A 25,983-nucleotide genomic window follows, 5' to 3' on the forward strand; every position below is an offset into this window, starting at 1 on the left:
CGCAGGGAGGCCGGGAGAATGCAGCCCACGTTAATTCCAGGCTCCCCTTCCAGCAGAACTCTGTCCTGTGGAAGAAAACCATGTCACTTCGGTGGCCCACCAGCATCTGCTACAGGGAATGAGCATTTCAAGGTCAAAGGCAATCGTAGTATGTGATGTCTTTGCCTAGGCGATATTCGAAAGAATTTGGAGTTCTGTACAGAGAAAAGTGAAAGGAAAACCTATAAGAATACTTTAATATTACTTAGTCTTTGATAAAGATATCTTACCTCTTGGTCAAGGTAAGAAAGTTTTGGGATTTTTATGTTCTATAGGAATTATCAGCCTTGGAAATCTGGAAATGAACTACAAATCTTGACATAGCCTCTACTTCACAGCTAGCATTAATTATATACTTGGACCGCATGGCATTTATTGCTTTCTTATTTGCAAGATCACATTAGTAACAGTGGCGATGATAAAGAACTGTCAGCATCAACGCCATCCAGAAGAATAATAACAGGAAAAAATAGTGTCCTGAGATGGCAACTAAAATCAAACGTGGATTGAAGACTACGGAAAATGACCATTTTTCACCATAATTGCAATCATATAAAATATCAGATATTTTCTTCATTTTGACGATTTAACCACATCACATGCACTTTATAGAGATATTTCTTTGAATTGTTTTGTGATTTCTTTAGTTCGTATAAATACATTCATAAAGTATATTATATATGCACATCCCCATAGATATATATAAAATGCAACTTTTGGCTTGTGTTTTTCATTTTTTGGTGGGTTGGTGAGTTTTTCCTTCACTTAAAAATGGACCTTCTGAGCAGAGAGAAATGCGTGCAGAAGTCATAGTAGTAGGAGCACCGTGAATCTTCTCGGCATAATGAACTGAAACTCTTGTACTTTGGGGTCCCGATGTTCTCTCTTTGACTTAGTGAATGGTGGATGCATCTACGAAAAAGTAGATAGCCACAGCGAAAGTTCAAAGTAAATAGCGAGTTAAAAAGGACAAGAAATCTTCATTTGCTTGATAACCTTTGGCAAAAGACATGGGAAATTTAGGAACCACGTAAGAACCATTTTTCCCCTGGCCCCTTTTTCTCCCAAGAAAATGGTCATTTTTTAAACTACACATAAAAGGCAATGTCTATGCTAGCAACAGCTCACTGTTGAAACATTATCTCCTTCTCAAGAAGGATCGTAAGAGTACACATTTTGAGTGAGGGGCAGAGAAAGCTTTTCCTGTATCGCTGAGTTGAGCAGAGTAAAAAAAAAAAAAAAAAAAAAAATATATATATATATATATATATATATATATATATGCTTAGAAAGAGATAGCGGGAGGGACTGGCAGGCTGTTACAACCTTTGAAGTATCCCGACTGCAAAATATTATGGAGTTGTATGGGCGCAAAGGAATGTTCCATAAATATTTATTAAATACTTCATTAAGCAAAATTCATTAAAAGTATATCCTTAGTGATCGTCTCAGGCCCCTTCAGCCTGGCCCTCTGGATCCCTGCTCTACTTTTCCCCACCCAATCTGAGGCCCTGGGAGACTGGTCTATATGAAGTCAACAGGTCCCTTCGTCCGTGGTTATGGATTGTGTTTGGCCCATTGAAGCACCAGCAGGAAATTATAAAGAGGAGGAGAATGAGGGTGTGGCATTCACTGCATTAGGACCCTCCCTCCAGGACGGTCTCAGGCTGGGTGGACTGTCCGCTAAAGGACAGCACCTCTCAGAGCTGCCCTCACCTTGCAGATCGATCCTTCCCAAACCCATTCCCTTCCCTCCTTTCCTAGTGTGGCTGTAGTGGCAACTGCTCCATTTCTCTTAGCCCAGGATATGCCACTGCACCCGTGATTCTATATACCTTGCCCACACCTTCATAAGACCCCTTCGTTTGAGAGTGCTATCTGTGCCCCAAACCCAGGATCCTGACGGATTCAATGAAAATAACTTACAAGATCCAAGGCCTACTCCTATAGAGATCCCGACAGTTATGTGTAAAAATAAGACATGTACACACACAAACGTAATTCAGAGTAAAAGCAGGAAGCACCGTAGGAAAATAACTGAAATGCCCTGAGGGCTTCTAAGACAGAGAAATTGCTTCTGCTTGGACAAACAGGGGAGATTTCACGGAAGACGTTTAAATGGGAGTTTGAAAGGTGGTCAATATTTCAGTAAGAAAAGATACGTCTTCCAAACGGAGGAAATAGTACAAAAAAGTGAACTTCATTTTATTTTATTTTATTTTGGCATGGCTTATTTGGGAGAACTGTGATTAAGTTTTATTGGAGTATATAATATATGGAGAGAAAAATATGAAGGAGAGTAAAAATAAGTAGGCCAGAGGTAAATTGAATGAAATGTTAGACTGGTTAGAAATTCGGTAGGCATTTTAAAATCAGCGGGGCCAGCGGGTACATGACAAAGTACTCAATGTCACTCGTCATCTGGGAAATACAGATTAAAGCTACAACGAGAGGAGAAGTGAATTGGGGGAAATTGGAGGGGGAAACAAACCATAAGCAACTGTGGACTTCGAGAAACAAACCGAGGGTTTTGGGGGGGAGGGGGTGGGTGAGCCTGGTGGTGAATATTGTGGAGGGCACGGATTGCATGGAGCACTGGGTGTGGTGCATAAACAATGAATCTTGGAACACTGAAAAAAAAAAAAAAAAGAAAGAAACCCACAATGAGATATCTCTCATCGATGCTGAATTTATGTTTGTATCTTACTGTGTATGAAACTGTTATCGGTATAGAAGGATTTGGGGGAAAAAACTGAACTTCAGGAAAATTCATTTGGAATAAGGTTAGAAGTTGAGAAAGGAGGACATTTATGATGGAATTGTTAGTGTCTGAGCTGGATGTAGGAGGTGAAATGAAGGAAAGGAGGAGAAGAGAAAGACATTGGAAGAGCTCTGCTCAGTGGGGCTTGAGAACCCATTGTACAGATGCCTGAGATTGAGGAAGGTGTAAAAGATGGCTCTGGATGGCAGCATGGAAGGATGAGGGTTGTATCCATTAGTGGTCATTTGGAAGTCGCTAGAAGTAACAATTTATAATGAAGGAAACAACTTCCATTTTGATAAAAATGTAATTTCTACCAACCCACCATCGAGATCAACCCGGGGAGCAGATCGCACAAATACAGAGCTGGACAGCGAAGAGAGCAGAGCCAGAACATAGATTGAGGAAAGGTTTAAAAGAGCAGGTCATGGAATCATATGCAGGAAATGAAACTTGGGAGAATGCTCACCTACAGGAAGAGGAAGGAAGACCAAGAGGCATGAGTTACATATGTCATAGGTAATATACATATAACCTAATATAACATAGGGGTAAATATGTTAATGCATAGAAAGGTTTTAGCACAGTGCTGGGTTCAGAGTAAATGTGTTTCATAAAACGTTGGGTATTACTATGATTGGGTGAAGGGACAGGTCAGGACCTGGAGTGTTATGGATGATAAGAACCTTTAATAGGTCTGATTTTGCCACAGTTTCAGATGCTCTAATGTTGGGATATATAGAGCTATCTATTTGGAATATATCTATACAGACAGAGATGGAGAAAGAAATAGATCAAGAGATAGTCTGCTCTCTGGTTGTCTCTAAGTATTCTCTGTCCTGAGGTCAATATTGGTTTTTTGCATCCCTCCCAGTGAACTGTGGAAAGCTTTGTGAGAGTCCTCTCTAATATCACCAAAATCTGTATTGTTTGTATTGGTGAAGAGCACAGGCCATCTAGTCGGACTCCTGGGCTGAATCCTGGCTTCATTTCTGACTCAGTCTGTGAGGTCGGGCAAATTGCTTACTCGTTCTGTTCCTCAGTTTGCTCACATGTAAAATGGGGTCATGATATTACCTCCATCACTCTGTTATGTAAATGAGTTAAATCCTTCAAAAGCAACTTTCCCTGCATAACCAATAAAAGTTAGATAATGTATTTGCTGTTCTGCTCCCACTAAATTATAAACCCCTGTTCTATCACTTCCAGGATCTGTTTTTTGTCTTCCAACCCAGGCAGCCCCATACAGAGTATATGTAACTGTTGTAGCTCAAGTGTTGGAGTAAATTGAGAAAGACAGCAACACAGTAGAGTGTGAGTATCAACTTCGCTTTGAATAAGAAGCATCCTAGAGCTGAGGTTGCCTGGCCATCTCGGCCCTAAAGCATTCGTAAGAGCTACCCATCTCACTCAGGACCTGTCCCACTGCTGAAATCATCTTCTCAAATCTGTGTTATTTTCTACCTTCTGAGCTGAGAGACGTAGCGACATGATGTATAGGGAGGTTAAATAAATTATTTTTAAAAAATTAGTCAATGAAATTGAAATTGGCAGTTAGTCTCAGAACTGAAATCAATCCCGGAATATGAAAACAGAGTCTTCCATGCATACAAAAGTATGCTGTAATGATAATAGTTACACCCACTGATCCCGAAAAGTTTGTCACGATTTAAAATATCCACAAACAACTTAAAAGTCTCTTCCCCATTCTTCCAACTAAGTGAAACCAAAATTGCTCTCTCAGACAGAAAGATACTAATATAACACAAGAGAGGTAACACACGATTGCCCTGATCCTCTGCCCACAACTGTGTTTTGTTTCTATGTGTGTTTTTTGCAAACACAGAATCCTAATGTTTTTTAAGAGTTAAATGTCAGCCATTGTTACCATAAACCCTGCCATCCCCTATTGTTTATAGGGGATATATATTGTTTATAAACCCCTGTGATTCACAGGGGTTTTGGGGGTTTGTTAAATACCTGCCAGGATCTTTGGCCATTTGAATTTGTACCTAAGGAAACACCAAAGACACCTTTTTATGGTCTTACTGGATTTTTTTTATCCATATTATTCAGGCACACTGACTTTTCCAAATGCAACCTTAGACAATTAATTTACTCAAAAATATTAAACATTCATATTGAGCCTTTTTATTGGTGATATGATATCAGTGGTGTTTTATTTCCCTATGTTTCCAGTGTCAAAAACATTGTCATTTTCCATTTATAAGTGTGGGACCCAACTGACATGCCCCAGGAAAAGGAATGTGAAATCCCTTTGTATTGTGGTCCAAAATCTAAATATATACAGTTTTTATTTGTCAATCATACCTCAGTAAAGCTGAGGGAAAAGGGAATTGGGGCTTCTAGCAAACCCCATTGCTTTTCTACCCCTATTCTTATCAAAGGCATATTTTCATAAACATTCACACACTGTAAATCTTGGAAGAGCAGAATATTAACTAGTTTTGTTTTTTTCTAATCACTGGCTCATTTAACATGAAAAAGTAAATGACACCCTAGCTTATTTCATTTATTTTTTATATTGCTTTTTTACTAAAACTGTAAAAGAAAAAGGCCTTAGGTATCATAATGTGCAAGCATGAATGATTAGCTCAATGCAAATGCTCAGTTAATCACAGAGGAACACCGTTTTGGGGTCTACATGGCCTTCTTTATAGTGGCAATAAAGACGGGGGGATATTTGGGTATTAATTTTTCACATAAAATGTTAATGAGATGCACAATTGATGGCTATTCTTTCATTTCTGGATTTTAAGAGAGAGTCTGGGCCACAGTTCTATTTACCTTAAGGAGAATTTCTTAAGAAGTAGAATCCTGAAGATGTCTTAACAGCTATTTTCACAGTTCTGATAGAAATGTACTTACTAGATGGCTGAGAAAATGACAAAACAATAAGTCAGCAGCTAAACTGTATTCATGTGTAAGTATATAGGGCTCTACAGTTTACAAAGCACTTGTGAGTATCTGACCTCTGGTTGGGCTCTTGGGCAAACAGATTCCGAGTTGGAGAGAAGTGTGCAAGAAACTGAGCAGAGTGCACGCTGGGGAAGGAAGAGGAAGGAACAGCACGGGGAGGGGAGGATATGCGTGATGCGATCAGGACCCCACATGGACCTCTAAAACAGCACGGCCCTTTTGGGGTGTCCTGAGTTGGGGTGAGTTGGGTTGGCTTTTATAATTCCCTATTGGCCAATCAATGCATGTGGGCTGCCCCAGGAAGGGGGCATGACATGGGGAGTAGCAAATGATTTCAGTTGAGGCCCTTCTAACAGCCTTGAACATCTGGGTGTTTGCCTCTGCCCTCCCCAGTCATCCCTTGGGAAGATGACTGGAGGAATCATGACCATGTGATGGGGTAGGGTTCTTCCTCCCAGGCACCTAGTCTCTCCTTCAGTAAAAGGATTCCTCATATGAACACTGGGTTTGCTGCAAAAACTAGGACAGGACTGTAACACTGAGGCCCCTATCTGAAGTCTCCTAATCCTCCGTGCTGGGTTTCTTTTTATTATACAGGTGTAGCAGGACACTTATTGACTATCCATCAATTTGCCCCTGAGGGCAAGTTTTATTAATGATCCCCATAATTCTCCAGGTCAGGCCCTCTGGTTGTGATGTTGACCTTGTCACTCTTTGCATTGCTCATGTTCACCTGGCTTCTTATGGTTCGGCTCAGCCACCTGGCTTCTATCATTGTGAAGTTCTGGAATCCCTGTTGTTATTGGCCCAGCTGAGTTATGGGGTCCCCTACAATTAGCCCTGAAGACAGTCACCACTGAATGTCTTCGTGATGCTGTGTCTCCCTCAGCCACAGGTTTCCCATAGGTTTGGTAAAGGGCTGATTTTTCAGGCCTCCTAATGAACATGGTTATCTGATAGGTTTCCCAAACTAACAGAATGTACCAATCACACCTGTTCCTTGCCCCAAGACTTTTATTCCCCTCTTCCACTGCTTGCCCTGGCATGTGGTCTTTCCACCTCACTTGCTATGGACCACCTTCCTGCTTCTAGGAACCAGGTCTATTAGTTTTCTGCTCATCACAAATTCAACAGCTTGAAAGAAAGAAAGGAAGGAAGGAAGGAAGGAAGGAAGGAAGGAAGGAAGAAAGAAAGAAAGAAAGAAAGAAAGAAAGAAAGAAAGGAAACGGTATCCATTTGTCCGCCGCATTTGACCAACTCTTAGATGGTCACTTTGAACAGCAAGGCTATTGGATGTGGTCCTCACCCACTGCTCCAGATTGCACGAGCTCCTTCAACCAGGGAGGAGAAGCTGCCATCCCCATGGCCTGTCCCATCTGGCAAAACCTGAATGCCTACCTATCGAGGAGGGATAGGCTGGGAACCAAAACTGAGCAGATTTGTCAAGAGAAAACACTTCTCCTATTGTTGTATGGAACTGGTCCGTTTCCAGAATGTTTAAAGGGTCGTATTTATTTGTCCATTTCTTTGGCTGTTCTTTGGGGAGAGCTTTTGCCTATATCCTTGCTTAGCTGTGATTTAGCCTTTAGAAACTTCTTTTAGAATCTGTGAGTTATCTCCTATTTTTCCAAAAATTAAGTTAGAGTCAGTTTTAGTTGCTTGAAAGCAAAGAACCCTAATGAATAAAACTGGATTTGGGGATTTATTTTATGAGTCAGCATTTCGGAAATGCACTTTGCTTTGTTCATTTCATAATGTTCCAAAGCACTTTATGTGAAGAAATTTTGCTTTCTTTCGTAACACATTTTCCTTCTCCTGCAAAGGTCTGTTCTTGACTAAAGAAATCAGGAAAACCATAAAGAAAACTCCACAGTGAGATTGAAGTAGCTGCTTCTTTTCGTTCACACACATTGCTGACTTGTGGCTCTATTTTTGTCTGCAAAGCTTGCAGTGTGACTCTACTGAGCCTGGTTAAGGACTCTAAGTTTGGTAATACAAACCAGACACCAACCCCAGGCCAAACATAGTGTTTGAAGACCTATCTGAAAGGCTAATTTGTGAGAATGCTTAATGCTGGCAGCGAGGACATAGTTGGAAACTTCTCTGTAACTACCTAACTTTTAATGAGAAGGAAGGAGAAGTCTTCCTGGAGAGCAGTATAGAAAGATGGCATGCCTGTCTCCCAGGACCACTGGAACAGGTTTTTGAGTTGATGTGAGCCTAAAAAGGTTCGTGCTGTGACCAGGGCAGCCGCTGGCCAGCAGAATGAAGGCCTCCTATAACTCCCATCAGACCTGCGACTAGCTATCAACTGCGTTGCTCACAGCCGGGAGGCAGGCGAGACCTGGGCTCAGTGTAAATGGCAATGACCTTCCTGCAGAATTACATGTCCGTATACCCGGGCATTCACAAAGTAAATGGAAAGCATCTACAGTAATTTCACGTGAGTCTTCTTTTAGCAAATTAAGCAGTTAGGTATATAGACATGGTGAAAAACAATCTTTCTTTCTTGGATTGTATCAGAACTCTGATGCCCTTGAAAGTCAACCAAAAGTAGCTTTTCTTTGCTAGGAAGGTAGCATTTTTTCATGGTTATGATGAAAAGAAAGTAGTGGTTCTGCTCTGAAGCTACACAAGAGTTATCCTCGGAATAATAATCACCCAGAGATCAGAATATATCCCGGCTGCCCTTTACTGATCCCTGTAAGAGGACACTTCAAAGAAACCCCTCTCAGCATCTGGGGGTTCAGTTGGTTTCCTGGTCTTTAGCAAAGTGAATAGATATGGTCTTCACGCCCCAACGTGCTTCTGATTTAGGAGGGAAAACGAGACTTTGTTGGCATATTCCTAAATTAGAATTACTTAATAAAAACTTGAGCTTGGGGATGGAGCCAATTTTAAGTAAGGATAGTAAACAAACATCTTGGTGTTCTTATCTTTCTTTTTTATTTAAGAAAAATTTTTTTAAAGATTTTATTTTTAAGTAATCTCTACACCCAACTTGGGGCTCAAACCCACCACCCTGAGACCAAGAGTCATATGCTCCACTGACCGAGCCAACTAGGTGTCCCCTATTCTTGTCTTTCTTATATTTCCTCCCAGATATCGACTCCTTCCTCTGTATTCCTAATACCTGCAGATGAACGCTGACCCCCCAGCCTAGGCAGCCTTGCTCACAAATGAGCCATATTGCCTGTGAATATTCTTGGAGAGAAGGAAATAGGCTTATTTTAAAAACTGGTGCTGAAGGGCAGAGTTTATTTTGCTTGTTATAGACATAAGTGCGTGGGCACATGCCGGCATGTGCACGTGTGAGGAGCTGGTGGATTTCTCAGTAGGAGGTAAGGCGAACATCTCGTGCAATTGCAGTGAGCCCTGGAAATTTATCTGGGAATATCCAGCACAGCCACTCTTTCCTTCAGTGTTCCCAACAGTTGACGTTTCTTTGGTTGAACATCAGATGAAGTAGGTGACTTGTGTTGAGGGACCAGAACACGCACACACGCACACACACATACACACACACACAACTCCTCTTTAAATATTAGGCTCCTCCACACACAAGGAGAGGGATGTAAGATTGAGACCCGAGAAGGGAGGGCAAGATTCATGCCTCCCATTTCCTGCTCACTTTAAGGCTGCCAAGAGCAAAAGAGCCAGCACTATTTAAATTAGCCCTTTATCACATTTTAATTATTATTACTATTATTAAATATTTATAAATTTATTTTAGAGTGCAGGCGTGCCCGTGAGCAGGGGCAGAGGCAGAGGGAGAGAGACAATCTCCAGCTGATTCCACGCTGAGTGTGGGCTCAATCCCAGGACCCCAAGAAATAATGATCTGAGCCGAAATCAAGAGTTGGAAGCTCAACCAACTGAGCCACCCAGGCGCCCCTTAATTATTATTTTTAAATTAGCTGCTAAGCATATATAGATGGATTGTGTTGGCTTAAATGTGCGTGCTGTACGTACATGGTGTGTTTATCCAAGAGGTTACAGACTTCGGGATGATATCTTCTTTTCCACATTCTCCTGAAGTTATTTTCCCCCATGCACCATATCAGAAAACTGGCCGGTGGGGGCATCTCCACAGTCTTCTCTTATTAAAGATGCAACTCTAAAGTTTTCCTCTCTCTTTCTCTCTCTCTTTTTTTTTTTTTAAGATTTTACTTATTTATTTGACAGACAGAGACCACAATTAGGCAGAGAGGCAGGCAGGGGTGGGGGTGGGGAACAGGCTCCCCACTGAGCCGAGAGCCCGATGCAGGGCTCGATCCCAGGACCCTGAGATCGTGACCTGAGCCAAAAGCTGAGGCTGTAACCCACTGAGCCACTCAGGTGCCCCTAAAGTTTTCCTCTCTTAAAGCAAGTCCAATAACAAGATATTGTCAAGATGAGTCCTCTCATCAGTTTGCCACACCTACTGTGTGCCTTGAGTTATCCTGATTATTGAATGGCTTGATTTCCACAAGATCTCTGATTGCTTATTGTAAAAAGGAAGGTGGACCAAGTAAGTCAAGCAGAGAAAGGCCATGATCATATGGTTTCACACATAGGAGGACCATGAGGAATAGCACGGAGGACTATGGGGAAGGGAGAGAAATCTAAAGGGGGAAGAAATCAGAGAGGGAGAGGAACTATGACAGACTATGGCCCCCAGGAACAAAGTGCGGGTCTCAAATTGGGGGTAGGGGGCAACAGGGTGATGGGTATTAAGGAGGACACGTGTTGTGGCGAGCACTGGGTGTTACACGTAACTAAAGGATCACTGAACTCTACATCAAAAGCTAATGATGTACTATACAGTGGCTAATCGAACATAATAAATAAGTAAAGGTGTGAGCACGTGAAAAAAAATTAAAAATGCAGTGGGAGAAAGTCAGGAATACTTTCAGAGGCCAATGGGAAGCCCTGACAGAGTCCCTCAAGTAATCAACCATTCAGCTTTGTTTGCAGCACAATTGATCTTGTCAGGGCTAAAAACCCATCTGCCGTGGATATTCTGAACAAGGAAGAATAATTAGAAAATTCCTTAATTAGGGCTCCATTTAATCTTGCATTGTCAAGGTAAACACTTTGATTAAAATAAGTCGTACTCCGGAGTAACTACAAACCTATTTTGAATTTCCATAAACTTATTAACTGTCCCCACCCCGTTCACCACCTCAGCCGAGGCTGCCCTACCTGCTACTTGCAACAACAAAGAAGGAATGTAACAAAGAAAGGGTTGGCTTTTGCCAAGATCTGAACCCCGCGGAGCAGATCCTCGGTCTTTCTATTCTGCTGAAGATACAGAGGAGCTCCTAAGCCATTTTCAAACTGCCCACATATCCGAGGTCAGTTTGCAGTGATTGGGAAACGCTCCCTAGTGGGCCACATAATTTAGCCTAATCAAGGGTCACTGGCGAAGCACACACACACACACACACACACACACATGCAAAAAGCATTTTCCTGGGCTCCACTCTCAGATTTTAATTCTGTAATTGCGTGGTGGTAGGATTCAGGTATTTGAATTTTTAAGTCTCTGCAGGGGTTCTAAAGCAGAAATCCCACTTTCTCTGCCACTCCTCTGACCTCCTGCATACCTTATTACTACTATAATTGCTTTCAGTACAGTTTGAGCAAGTCACCATTAGGACCTAGCTCTTCTCCACCCCCCCATCCCCCCACCCAGGAAGTGCTCTCACTGAGGGAAGTCTCCCTCAGGTTATCTTTTACTTGTCTTCCTCCTTGGTTTTAGCTTCTTTGTTCAATCATTTATTAAACAAGTATTTTTTGAGCACTTACTTTATGCCAAGCAATTTTAGTTGCTGGAGATCTCTACTGAAAACAAACAAAATTCAGACCCCCCCAAGGGAGTTTGTATTCTAGTGAAGAGAGACAGAAGAATGAGAATTATTCAAGTTTTTAGAATTCCAGGAGTGATAAACACCATGGAGAAAATTAAAGTTGAGGCCAGTGAGGGAGGTGAGTATTATTTTAAACTAGGTTGAGATGAAAGCGCTTGCTGACAAGTTAGAGTTTGAATGAGCCTGCCTTGAGTTTGGTTGGGAATTGTCTGTTCCTGACACCTCACACTCGGCCAGAAAATCAGGCCAACACAGAAGAAAACAGAGAGAGAGAGAAATTGGTTCAGGCAACCTTGCTGCAGACCCTCAGTCCAACCACGTCTTTATTTTTTGATAAGCCAGTAAGTAAAGTAGACTGTTAAACTCAGTCCTCTATCCTTCAGCAAGGCAAAATCAGAAATTCTCTTTTTGATTAAGAAAGGAATCCACTGTGTTTGCCCTTTGCAACCAAAAATTCTGATATGGACTCTAATAACATTCAGTTGTTAAGAAAGAAAATGTATTGTGTTTTCTCACTTCAGAAGAATATTTTGGAAAGTTTAGAAAATATAGAAAGGCAAAGACAAAAATATAAATCTTAGAACATCATTTGAAGGATTTTGCTGAGTATCCTATAATATGGCTTAACTATCAAACAAAATTCAGTTGTATATTTGTGGGGTTTTTTTAAAGATTTTATTTATTTATTTATTTGTCAGAGAGAGAGAGAGAGAGATAGCACAAGCAGGGGGAGTGGCAGAGGCAGAGAGAGAAGCAGGCTCCCCGCTGAGCAAGGAGCCCGATGCAGAACTCAATCCCAAGACCCTGGGATCACGACCTGGGCCGAAGGCAGCCGCTTAACTGACTGAGCCACCCGGGTGTCCCTTTATTGTGTTTGAATTATTTATCTTTGTTGTTGGTAATGACTCCCAACAAAACTATAAGAAACCTTTGAGACAAATTCTTTCCCATCCATTATTATTTTTGCTGGATATATTTCTGGAAGTAGAATGAAGACTCAAATAGTGCACACATATTTGTGGCCTTTGAAATGAAAGTGCCAATTTGCCCTCAGGTAGAATTGTGTCAGTTTTGATCACCGTTACAAGTAGGTGAAAGTGCTTATTTCTTTATACATTCACTAATACCCAAAACAGGAAAAGAAAGTTGTGATGTCTCTTTTCCTATCAAATCATTATTTTATGTACATACATATTTTTATATATGTAATATATTTTTATACAATATTATATATTATAAATATATATCTCATGTATATTTATTATTCCTGGTAAGATTCCACTTCTTACTGTATTAAGAATTTAATATATTTCCTCTTTTGTGACTTGATTTTCACATCTTTAAAAGGTTTAGGTGTCTTCCAAAGACTATAATAAGAGATGAGGAAGGACACTATATCCTACTCAAAGGGTCTGTCCAACAAGAAGATCTAACAATTTTAAATATCTATGCCCCTAACGTGGGAGCAGCCAACTATATCAACCAATTAATAACAAAATCAAAGAAACACATCAATAATAATACAATAATAGTAGGGGACTTGAACACTCCCCTCACTGAAATGGACAGATCATCCAAGCAAAAGATCAACAAGGAAATAAAGGCCTTAAATGACACACTGGACCAGATGGACATCACAGATATATTCAGAACATTTCATCCCAAAGCAACAGAATACACATTCTTCTCTAGTGCACATGGAACCTTCTCCAGAATAGATCACATCCTGGGTCACAAATCAGGTCTCAACCGGTATCAAAAGATTAGGATTATTCCCTGCATATTTTCAGACCACAATGCTCTGATGCTAGAACTCAATCACAAGACGAAAGCTGGAAAGAACCCAAATACATGGAGACTAAACAGCATCCTTCTAAAGAATGAATGGGCTAACCAGGAAATTAAAGAAGAATTGAAAAAATTCATGGAAACAAATGATAATGAAAACACAACAGTTCAAAATCTGTGGGACACAGCAAAGGCAGTCCTGAGAGGAAAATATATAGCGGTACAAGCCTTTCTCAAGAAAAAAGAAAGGTCTCAAGTACACAACCTAACCCTACGCGTAAAGGAGCTGGAGAAAGAACAAGAAAGAAACCCTAAACCCAGCAGGAGAAGAGAAATCATAAAGATCAGAGCAGAAATCAATGAAATAGAAACCAAAAAAACAATAGAAAAAATCAATGAAACTAGGAGCTGGTTCTTTGAAAGAATCAATAGGATTGATAAACCCCTGGCCAGACTCATCAAAAAGAAAAGAGAAAGGACCCAAATCAATAAAATCATGAATGAAAGAGGAGAGATCACAACTAACACCAAAGAAATACAGACAATTATAAGAACATACTATGAGCAACTCTACGCCAACAAATTGGACAATCTGGAAGAAATGGATGCATTCCTAGAGACATATAAACTACCACAACTGAACCAGGAAGAAATAGAAAACCTGAACAGGCCCATAACCAGTAAGGAGATTGAAACAGTCATCAAAAATCTCCAAACAAACAAAAGCTCAGGGCCAGATGGCTTCCCAGGGGAATTTTACCAAACATTTAAAGAAGAACTCATTCCTATTCTCCTGAAACTGTTCCAAAAAATAGAAATGGAAGGAAAACTTCCAAACTCATTCTATGAGGCCAGCATCACCTTGATCCCAAAACCAGACAAGGATCCCACCAAAAAAGAGAACTACAGACCAATATCCTTGATGAACACAGACGCAAAAATTCTCGCCAAAATACTAGCCAATAGGATTCAACAGTACATTAAAAGGATTATTCACCACGATCAAGTGGGATTTATTCCAGGGCTGCAGGGTTGGTTCAACATCCGCAAATCAATCAATGTGATAGAACACATTAATAAAAGAAAGAACAAGAACCATATGATACTCTCAATAGATGCTGAAAAAGCATTTGACAAAGTACAGCATCCCTTCCTGATCAAAACTCTTCAAAGTGTAGGGATAGAGGGCACATACCTCAATATTATCAAAGCCATCTATGAAAAACCCACCGCAAATATCATTCTCAATGGAGAAAAACTGAAAGCTTTTCCATTAAGGTCAGGAACACGGCAGGGATGTCCATTATCACCACTGCTATTCAACATAGTATTAGAAGTCCTAGCCTCAGCAATCAGACAACAAAAAGAAATTAAAGGCATCCAAATTGGTAAAGAAGAAGTCAAACTATCACTCTTCGCAGATGATATGATACTATATGTGGAAAACCCAAAAGACTCCACTCCAAAACTGCTAGAACTTGTACAGGAATTCAGTAAAGTGTCAGGATATAAAATCAATGCACAGAAATCAGTTGCATTTCTGTACACCAACAACAAGACTGAAGAAAGAGAAATTAAGGAGTCAATCCCATTCACAATTGTACCCAAAACTATAAGATACCTAGGAATAAACCTAACCAAAGAGACTAAGAATCTATACACAGAAAATTATAAAGTACTCATGAAAGAAATTGAGGAAGACACAAAAAAATGGAAAAATGTTCCATGCTCCTGGATTGGAAGAATAAATATTGTGAAAATGTCTATGCTACCTAAAGCAATCTACACATTTAATGCAATCCCTATCAAAATACCATCCATTTTTTTCAAAGAAATGGAACAAATCATCCTAAAATTTATATGGAACCAGAAAAGACCTCGAATAGCCAAAGGAATATTGAAGAACAAAGCCAAAGTTGGTGGCATCACAATTCCGGACTTCAAGCTCTATTACAAAGCTGTCATCATCAAGACAGCATGGTACTGGCACAAAAACAGACACATAGATCAGTGGAACAGAATAGAGAGCCCAGAAATCGACCCTCAACTCTATGGCCAACTCATCTTCGACAAAGCAGGAAAGAATGTCCAATGGAAAAAAGACAGCCTCTTCAATAAATGGTGCTGGGAAAATTGGACAGCCACATGCAGAAAAATGAAATTGGACCACTTCCTTACACCACACACGAAAATAGACTCCAAATGGATGAAGGACCTCAATGTGAGAAAGGAATCCATCCAAATCCTTGAGGAGAATGCAGGCAGCAACCTCTTCGACCTCAGCCGTAGCAACATCTTCCTAGGAACAACGGCAAAGGCAAGGGAAGCAAGGGCAAAAATGAACTATTGGGATTTCATCAAGATCAAAAGCTTTTGCACAGCAAAGGAAACAGTTAACAAAACCAAAAGACAGCTGACAGAATGGGAGAAGATATTTGCAAACGACATATCAGATAAAGGGCTAGTATCCAAAATCTATAAGGAACTTAGCAAACTCAACACCCAAAGAACAAACAATCCAATCAAGAAATGGGCAGAGGACATGAACAGACATTTCTGCAAAGAAGACATCCAGATGGCCAACAGACACATGAAAAAGTGCTCCACGTCACTCGGCATCAGGGAAATACAAATCAAAACCACAATGAGATATCACCTCACACCAGTCAGAATGGCTAAAATTAACAAGTCAGGAAATGACAGATGCTGGAGAGGATGTGGAGAAAGGGGAACCCTCCTCCACTGTTGGTGGGAATGCAAGCTGGTGCAACCACTCTGGAAAACAGCATGGAGGTTCCTCAAAATGTTGAAAATAGAACTACCCTATGACCCAGCAATTGCACTACCCTAAAGATACAAGCATAGTGATCCAAAGGGGCACGTGTACCCGAATGTTTATAGCAGCAATGTCTACAATAGCCAGACTATGGAAAGAACCTAGATGTCCATCAACAGATGAATGGATCAAGAAGATGTGGTATATATACACAATGGAATACTATGCAGCCATCAAAAGAAATGAAATCTTGCCATTTGCGACGACGTGGATGGAACTAGAGCGTATCATGCTTAGTGAAATAAGTCAATCGGAGAAAGACAACTATCATATGATCTCCCTGATATGAGGACATGGAGAAGCAACATGGGGGGGTAGGGGGATAGGAGAAGAATAAATGAAACAAGATGGGATTGGGAGGGAGACAAACCATAAATGACTCTTAATCTCACAAAACAAACTGGGGGTTGCTGGGGGGAGGTGGGATTGGGAGAGGGGGAGCGGGCTATGGACATTGGGGAGGGGAGGCGAACCATAAGAGACTATGGACTCTGAAAAAACAACCTGAGGGTTTTGAAGGGTCAGGGGTGGGAGGTTGGGGGAACAGGTGGTGGGTAATGGGGAGGGCACGTTTTGCATGGAGCACTGGGTGTTGTGCAAAAAGAATGAATACTGTTACGCTGAAAAAATAAATAAAATGGAAAAAAAAAAAGGTTTAGGTGTCTATCACTTTCTTGTTGACTTTCACTAATGCTTTATATTTTAAATGTATTCCTTTATCAATGATAAAAATACAAATTAGAAGAATTATTATTTATTGAGCCAAGAACAGTGGTAATCTCTTTGTGTACAATTTAATTTTCATACCTTAATAATATGAACTATTTTCATGCTTTCCTCTTAGCTATACACTGTGTAGGACATACACCGGACAAAGGATGAGATTGCAGATAGAAGGTGAATATGTTTGAGGTCACACAAGTAGTAGATTGGCCATTTAAAGTCAGGCCTGCTTAACACCAAACCTGTGTTTAAACATGACATTAAGTTGTTGATTATTATTTTCTCTCTATCCCATAGTTTGGGGGTCAACAAAAGGCAATACACAGGACAAATCTGGCCTGCCACCTATTTTTTCTTAAACATTGTATTTATGGGGGCACCTGGGTGGCTCAGTGGGTTAAGCCGCTGTCTTCGGCTCAGGTCATGATCTCAGGGTCCTGGGATCGAGTCCCGCATCGGGCTGTCTGCTCGGCAGGGGGCCTGCTTCCCTCTCTCTCTCTCTGCCTGCCTCTCTATCTACTTGTGATCTCTCTGTCAAATAAATAAATAAAATATTAAAAAAAAAAGATTGTATTTATGTATTTGGAGAGAGAGAGAGGGAGAGCATGCACAAGCCAGGGGAGGGGCAGAGGGAGAGGGAGAGAGAGAATTTCAAGCAGACTCCATGCTGAGCATGGAACCTGACGCGGGGCTCCATCCCACAACCCTGAGATCATGACCTAAGCCTAAATCAAGAGTCAGATGCCTAACCAACTGAGCTACCCAGGCACCCCTGGCCTGCTGCCTGTTTTGTAAATAAAGTTTTATTGGAACACAGCCACATTCATTTATTGCTACTTTCATTACCTTCGTGAACCAGTGGCATACCTGAATGGTTCCAGAACCCTCAAATATTTACTCTCTGGTCCTTTGCAGAAAAAATTCACTGACCCTTGCAGTAGCTTCCTATTCCCTGGACACTATATAAAGAGAGAATTTCCTGAATCTGTTCTTTATTTCCCCACATCTTACTTTTCCCTCAAAATTCCTATCTAGTAATACACAAACTACTGTCATGCTTTTACGTTAGCCAGACACTACACAGGAATGTAATTCTTTGTCTCTACTTCAATTCGAAAACATTTTACTTCTAAACATCCTATTCTCAGTCTCTTTTGTTACTTAGCATCCTGTCTGGCCTTAACGACATAGTGTCTTCTTGAGTATCATTAATACTTAACTTTCAAAGAAGCTATTTAGCATAAAAACTGCTTCATTCATGGGGGTATTTCTGTCTTTGAATTAGGTGTTTTTATGAAGGTCTGGATTGATCATTCTGGAGACCACTGTGGAGCTCTCTCAATGAATGTGGACGTTCTACTTAAAAACCCAGAAAGACATTCCTTCCAGTGACCTCTCACTTCCCCCCTGCATGTGGTTGAGGTCAGTATCTTGTCCACGTGCACCATCTGTTCTGTCCCTGAATACCGTCAGTCGGGAAATGGACTGTGTGGGTGCCTGTAGGTGTGTGCATATGCATGTGATTAAGGGTAGGTTGAAATGTCTACACTCTAAATGCTTCTAACCATTACCATCTCTGATATGGGTGAAATGCCTCTGGGTCTTCTCTGCCATGTAAATTCAGTGTGTTTCAGAGCAGGATGGATATTTCCTTTCATTTGATCATAATGGCTTATATTCTGGCAAATAGTCTCTGGTGTTTGTAGTATGAGGTTGGGCCCTTCCTATTGGTCAAGGCAGGAGAAGCTCTGTTCTCTTTTCCCCCCCTGTCTTTGTGTTTAATAGGGATGAATGTGTGGGACCACTTCAGTGAAAAGAACACATTACACAAAAACTGATTGTTCTTAATTATCTTTAGTATTTTACAGGAAGCTCAATAGAACATGTTAGTAAGACTCATTTCCCACATAAACTAAAGCAACAAAAGGCTGCAAAACTGGACATAGTGTACCAGTCAGTAATGATAAAGGAGACATCAAGGAGTGTGCTGGTTACACAATATGGAAAAAATTCATCCCCAGCTGGCAGCACATTTGGAAAGGGTTGTTGACAAGCCCTTCTACATCATAGACAGCAACCATGGTAGAGAGTTCCCTGGAATTAATGTCATCTTGTTGATAATTGTCTTCAGATTTTTGCCTTGGCTTCCAAACAGAAGTGGGAACAATGATAATATTGTTATTAGAGCAATAATAATAGTAATAATAATAACAAAATTATCACTGTTGTTCATAATAATATGAACATAGCATAGCACAGCATAACATTGTTGTTCATATTTTTATGAACAATATAATAATATTATGAGCAGGAAAAATATATCAACAATGAAAAGTTATAGGAAATCATTATTTGGTTTAAATTAAGGAATACCTTCTACTTAGATATATCCAAAAACTGAATAAGTCACCTTCTGAAAAAATATTAGATCATTGTGGTTAAGAGCTACTTTTGAGATAAAAATAACCGTGTGACCTGGAGTAAATGACTAAACCTCTCTGAGACACTAGTTTTTCATCCTCAAAGTGATTGACATTGTGATGATTGATTGTTAAAGTAAATTTAAAGGTGAACTAAGATTCTATTCTATATTCACAACACAGGATTGTTATAAAGATAGAGTTATAAAAACACCTCATGTGTTTTTATAGGTGTTTTTAGAACAGCACTCATGCTCTGTAAATGCAGTCATGCTGTCCTTGATGTGACATGGTGAACTTCCCATCACCTAAGTGTATTCAGGTAGAATCTGGATTGTCTTCTGCTTGGAATCATGCATAGGAGATTCTAGTGTTGAACTGAAGGTTGGAACAGATTGTTGGGTCAAGTAAATTTTGGTCATCACATATGAATTTACTCTGCTTTGCATATCCTTCTGGTTTATTTATGCCAACAAGTCTACATTGATTGTCCATGTGCCCCAAGATCATGTTAGGTGCTACAATTCCAGCTGATAGAGAAGATAAGATAAAGTCTGGATCCCACAGAGTTTATATTCAAAGGGAGAGAGGAGATAAGAAGTAAACCTTAAAAATCAAGAGAACAACTGATAATGGTAATTTCTTTACTTCACGTTAAAGGGGGATAAAGTAACAGAGTAGACTGGAAAGACCTCTCACGGAGGGAGCATTTGCCAAGAATGATAAGCAGGGACCACCTTTGTGAGGACCACAGGCGAGAGTCTTCTTCCCAGACTGGGTGTTTGTTCCATTTATTCTCTGTACCTGGACTGCTTTGCACTACGGAAGAGCTGGTACAAAGATCCTAAGATAAAAATAATCTTGGAGTAGTCCAGAAATAGAAAGAAGATCAACGTGACTGGAGCACAGAGGGACAGCAGGTGTGATACCCAACAGTGTCCATTCCTCCTTTTGTTCTGGGTGCCCAGAGAGCATGCGTTGCTTGCTTCCCTGGCAGTTAGACAGAGACATCTGACATTTCTGTCCACTGAAATGCAAAGATCAAGGGTGTATCTGTTTCCTCAGTGGAAAGCCATGTATGGTTCTCTAGTCCCTCTTTTCCTGCAGGAGTGAATGTGGAAGGTTTTGTGCTCAGGTGGCTCATTCATCAAATGGAAAAACGAAGTCTCATCTCAGAAAGAAACTATATGGACAAGAAATAAACTTCTCTTATTTAAGCCACTGAGATGGTGAAGTCCTATGTTCAAGCATTTACAACCTAACATATCCTGACGACTTCAGGGAATGACTAGCAGTAGAGGACATAGTTGTAGGGCCAGATACTATAGATTTGTAGGCCAGGATAGAGTGAGGACTTGTGAGCAAACATAATGAGCAGCTCCCGGGCAGCAAATATGCTGTGTGATCTGCCAACGACTGACGTACAACATTGCCACTGCTCTTGAATTCTCAAACCCAGTTCTCTGAGTATTTGCTTCATCTTCTGAGGTCCTACCCCCTCAACCTATATCAGCTCCATAATGAGATGAGAAAGTCAACCAAATATATTTTATGGGTTTGGAGGCAAAAGGAAAAGAAAGGAAAAAAAAAAAAAGATGTAATACATTTTCTAAGGATATCTTTCTAGATACTCTTCACACTTTTAATCATTTTCTCTCCACTAAAACCATTTTTTTCTTTGTTTTGTTTTGTTTTCTGGCTTTTGCAAAATACTGGCATTTGCCAAGAGTACTTATCAAATAAAGAATTAATTTCTAAATATTTGTTGCAATTTTCTTTTTCTGTTTGCATTTCCTTTTAAAAAAGGAAAGTTTGCCAAGTTCCAAATATAATTAAATGCTCACCTGTCTAAGTTTTAAATCTGAGTCATAATTAACAATATTTTAAGAAGAAATAAGCTACATCCTTTTTTGTCAACAATCAAGACCATTTTTTATCACATATAGAAGTCACTGAATGCATGACCACATGTTTAATATTAGTCTTTAAATGTCCTTGTAATGATGATATTATCAACTAACTTCACTAAGCATTTAGTACTGATTTACACTAGGCAGAATTATGAACACCATATATGTACTATCTCATTTAACCTTCACATGACACCATCAGGTAGATTTTATTGTTATGCCATTTTATTTGAGGAAACTGAAGCTCAAGGAAAGTTTAATATGTTGTCTAAGGTCACACAACTAATAAGTGGTTGAACCTATATCGAATCAAGGCAATTTTCCCATCTTTAATTATTATGAAAGCTGTGTGATAACATAAGAAAGCTAATGAGGGAAGTATTTACTTGAAGTCAAGAAGGTAATGTATATATACAGAATGACCACTCTGTGATTTGAAGCAGATAGATGATGACATTTTCTCTCTGAGATGGAAAGTTGGCTCTGGCGTTAGAGACTGTTAGGCAAAATAGGTTATTTAATCTCTTTTAATCTTAGCACTCTTATCTATAAAAAGGGGTGATAATACCAACCATATAGATTCCTAGTGAAGATTAAATGAGATGATATGTATACAGGACAGCTAGTAGGCATTCAACAAATATCATTTTTTTAAAAAGATTTTATCTATTTATTTGACACAGAGAGAGAGATCACAAGTAGGCAGAGAGGTAAGAAGGGGGTGGGGAAGCAGACTCTCTGCTGAGCAGAGAGCCCAATGTGGGGCTCGATCCCAGGACCCTGAGATCATGACCTGAGGCAAAGGCAGACACTTAACCCACTGAGCCACCCAGGCCCCCTGACAAATATCAATTATTTTATTAAGTTCTTTATTTCCTTCCTATCCCTCAATGAAACATTGGGGATTAGTGGTACCTATCTATAAATTGTCTTATAATCTATGAATGAAAGATGCTGGATACATGCAATGTTGACAGTCCCTTCTAGAACCAAGAAAGATTTATTTAAAAGGTCTCTTTTGATTTATTGTGGAACAAAATGTGATGTGCGCTAAAGGTAAATAATAGCAGTTTCTCTGCTTATGTTTCTCTCCCCACGTGCCTGCACTGTCTAAATTTCATGAAGGACCATTCTTTGATGAAAGTCCATCTAGCTTTTTTAAGTGCAAATAACAACTTGGTAGGTAGATAGATGATTGACAGATAAATGACAGATATGTATCTATGTATATATGTAGCTATAAGATACAGATATCCACGCAGATACAGATACATGGGTATAGTACAGATATAGATACAGTTACAAATGTAGTATGGACATGGATATGGACATGGACATGGATATGGATGTGGACCTGGACCTGGATAAGGATATGGATATAAAGAACTGTCAAAGTCCAGGAGGTTACGTGACTGCAATCACAGCTGGGGTTTGGTCTAGAAAGAATTTTTTTTTTATATATAAGTTCTCATATGAGGACAGATGTCTCATTATGCTGATTCTGACGATAAGGAAGAATAGAATGCAAGAACCCTCTGGAATCTCTTTTGGCTTCCCTGGGAGTGAGCAGGCACCTGCATGTCCCACCAACTCTCTAATGAAGAAGGGACAAATTTGCCCAGGAAAAAAAACCAGGTTGCCATTAGAAAGGGAAACAGATACTTGGCTGCCTGAAAACAAATGTTCATTTTGTCTTTGTTTCAGTTTTTTTTTTTTCCAAATAACCTTCCAAATTAGGCAAGACAGTCATCACTGTCTAGATTAAATGGTGGTTCCTTGAGGTTCATGCCCAAGTTCATGGCGCTCATAAGTAAAAGAGCAGGACTAGAGGCCACCTTCTTGCCTTCTTTTCCAGTAGCATCCCGACTGCCTCCCTCTAAAAGGATACTAATTTATTATTTGGTTTCTCTCTACTACAAATCACCTTATTTTTCCTTTTCCCCCTAAATCATTTCAGCGGACAGCAGACTACAGAGAAAGTCTGTGTATCACTGTCAGATCGCCTTTTGGACAATATCACCCTGCCATGTTTCTGTCTAAATGAATCTGCAACAGTGACAGCAGGAAAAAAAAATACATAAAGTAAAAGTCCTCATTGTTCATTCAGGGATGGTCTGGGCTGGAGGTAGATGGTATGTATACAGGAGTGAATGCAGACGAGCTGCAATTAGGAGATGCTGGCTGCCTCCCTGTGTTCCTGGGCGTCGACGCTATCACTTAAAAGGGCATTTTTGCTTTGTCTCTGTCTCGGCTTTCATTCCACTCCAGCAGTTCACAACCACGGCATACCCTGAACACAATTTTATATTGTAAGTGTGGACACTGTCTGTGACATATTGACCTTGCTTCAGAAATGGGAAGCAGAGGCTCACTCTTCTAAGCATGGGGAAACAAACCACACCGGTGTGTACTGACATAGAATGAAGGACTTCAGAAGGTGTTTTCAGGATTTCCTGAAAATCAGGGGAATTTAGCTAGAGCTGAGATGTTTAAAATTCTTTTTGTAACTGATTTGAATCTGCCCTGTGAAATATTGATCCAAGAAAAAAAAATCTATCTCATAACAGCTACTCACACAGCCCTTTGGTGAGTAGGGAGACCATCTCTCTTTCCTAGCTCAGATTTCCAAGGTTTACCAGGAAGAGAGGGGAAGAGGGTAGACTATATAGTATAGCCAATCATTGTGGTTATCATCATTCCATCTGTCAAACGAAACTGAAATAGTATCTGACACGTAGGCTAGCACTTACTTCCATGAGTTTTTGTTTGAAACACACCAAGTCTCAGAATGTTCAGATGTTTATGTGATTCTCCCTGACAAAATTCTATCAGGATCCCAGTGGTAAGATAAAAGAAAGGGGCAAACGTGTGCATTTTCTGAAAATATTTTAGGAGTCATTTTTGAGAGTCAGCCATACTTAGGACCTTCTTAGGACAGGTCTTGACTTGATGAATGAAGATGGGAATTAATCACAAATATGGAGGATGGCAAAGTGTAGATTTCTGGTGCACAGGGGAAAAAAATAGAGAGTTCACAACCACAGTGGATTTGGATGGATTGGCAAAATATTGGGCCTTGAGCCCTTTTAAGCCTGCTAGCCTCAATACTGGCTCTTCCTCTACAAATCACCTCAATTCCCACTGTATAGGTGAAGCCATGAAAGATATTTAACAAAGTACTTAGAACTGGGAGGTAGGGAACTGAAGTCACGTTTCATCCTAATGGACTCCTAATTTCACCTCTGTGACAACTTTATTGTGATTGGTTGACTTTATTTTTTGTGTATAGAAAGTAAGATTCTCTGTGCACTCAGTTCTGTGGGTTTTAACAAATGCATAGACTCATGTATCAACCACTATAGTCCTGATCCAGAAAACTTCCACACCCCCCAAATTCCGTCACGTTCCCCTCTTGTAGTCAGTCCTTCCCTCCACCATCTACCCATACAATCACCCATCTGTTTCCCATCCTATAGTTTTTCCTTTGTTAAATGCATTGTATAAGTGGAATCCTTTTGAATCTTACTTCTCTCAGCTTGCATGATGCATTTGACCCCCGTCCATGCTGTTGCAGTATATCAGGAGTTTGCTCTTTTTTCTTGGTGAGCATTAGTCCATTTGTATGAAGGTACCACAGTCTCCTAACCACTCTCCAGTTGAAAGACAATTTCTAGTTTGTAGAGATTATGGATAAAACCACCATGAACAGTTCTGTATAGGTTTTGGCATGACCATGATTTGTCATATCGCTTTGATAAATACCTAGGATGGGATTGCTAGGTCAATGGTAAGTGAATATTTAAGATGATGGGAAACTGCCACAATGTTTTCCAACACGGATGTGCCTAAACCATTCTGTAGTCCCGCCGGCAATGAATAAGTATTCCAGTTGCTTGGCATCTTGGAAACATCAGGTTGGTTCTTTTCTCCTTTTTCTTTTTTCAGTAAAAATAGGTGTTGTGGAGTAGCATCTGACTATGGATGTAGTTTGCATTTCTCTAATCCACTAATGACGATGGGTTGTATTTTGTATGCTTATTTGCCATCCTTATATCTTCTTTCATGAAATGTGTGTTAAGTATTTTGTCCATTTTCTAACTGAATTGTTTGTGTCCTTGATGTTAGGTTTTGAGATTTTTTTATACATTCTCCATAGAGTCCTTTATTAGGTATGAGTTTTATAAGTATTTTCTCATCATCGTGGCTTGCTTTTTCATTCCCCTAAGATTGTCTTTTTGAAGAGCAAAAATTTTCAGTTTTGGTGAAGTCCAAGTTATCCATTTAAAAAAAATTGGGTCATGATTTTGGTGGCAGCTAAGAAATCTTTGCTTAACTCAAGGTCACAGAGATTTTTTCCCTGTGAGTGTTTTTCCTTTTTCCCAAGAAGTATTATGGTTTTAAGCTTTTAAGTCTATGATCCATTTTGAGTTGACTTTTGTATAGTGTGCAAGATATGGATCATGTTCAATTTTTTGTATATTCTAGCATAATTTGTTGAAAAGACTATCCTGTCTCCATTTAATTGCTTTTGCGTGTTTTCAAAAATCAATCAACCATAAGGTGTAGGTCTGTTGCTGGACTTTCTAATCTGTTCTATTGATCTGTCTTTCCTTTCTCCAGTACCGTACTTTTACCCTTATCATTTGGCACCTTTGTGCATGTATATTATATTTCATTGGAATTTGAAATGTCATTTTTCATTAAAAATCCATTT

This window comes from Meles meles, chromosome 16 (assembly GCF_922984935.1).
Source record: "Meles meles chromosome 16, mMelMel3.1 paternal haplotype, whole genome shotgun sequence".
Classification (NCBI taxonomy): Eukaryota; Metazoa; Chordata; class Mammalia; order Carnivora; family Mustelidae; genus Meles; species Meles meles.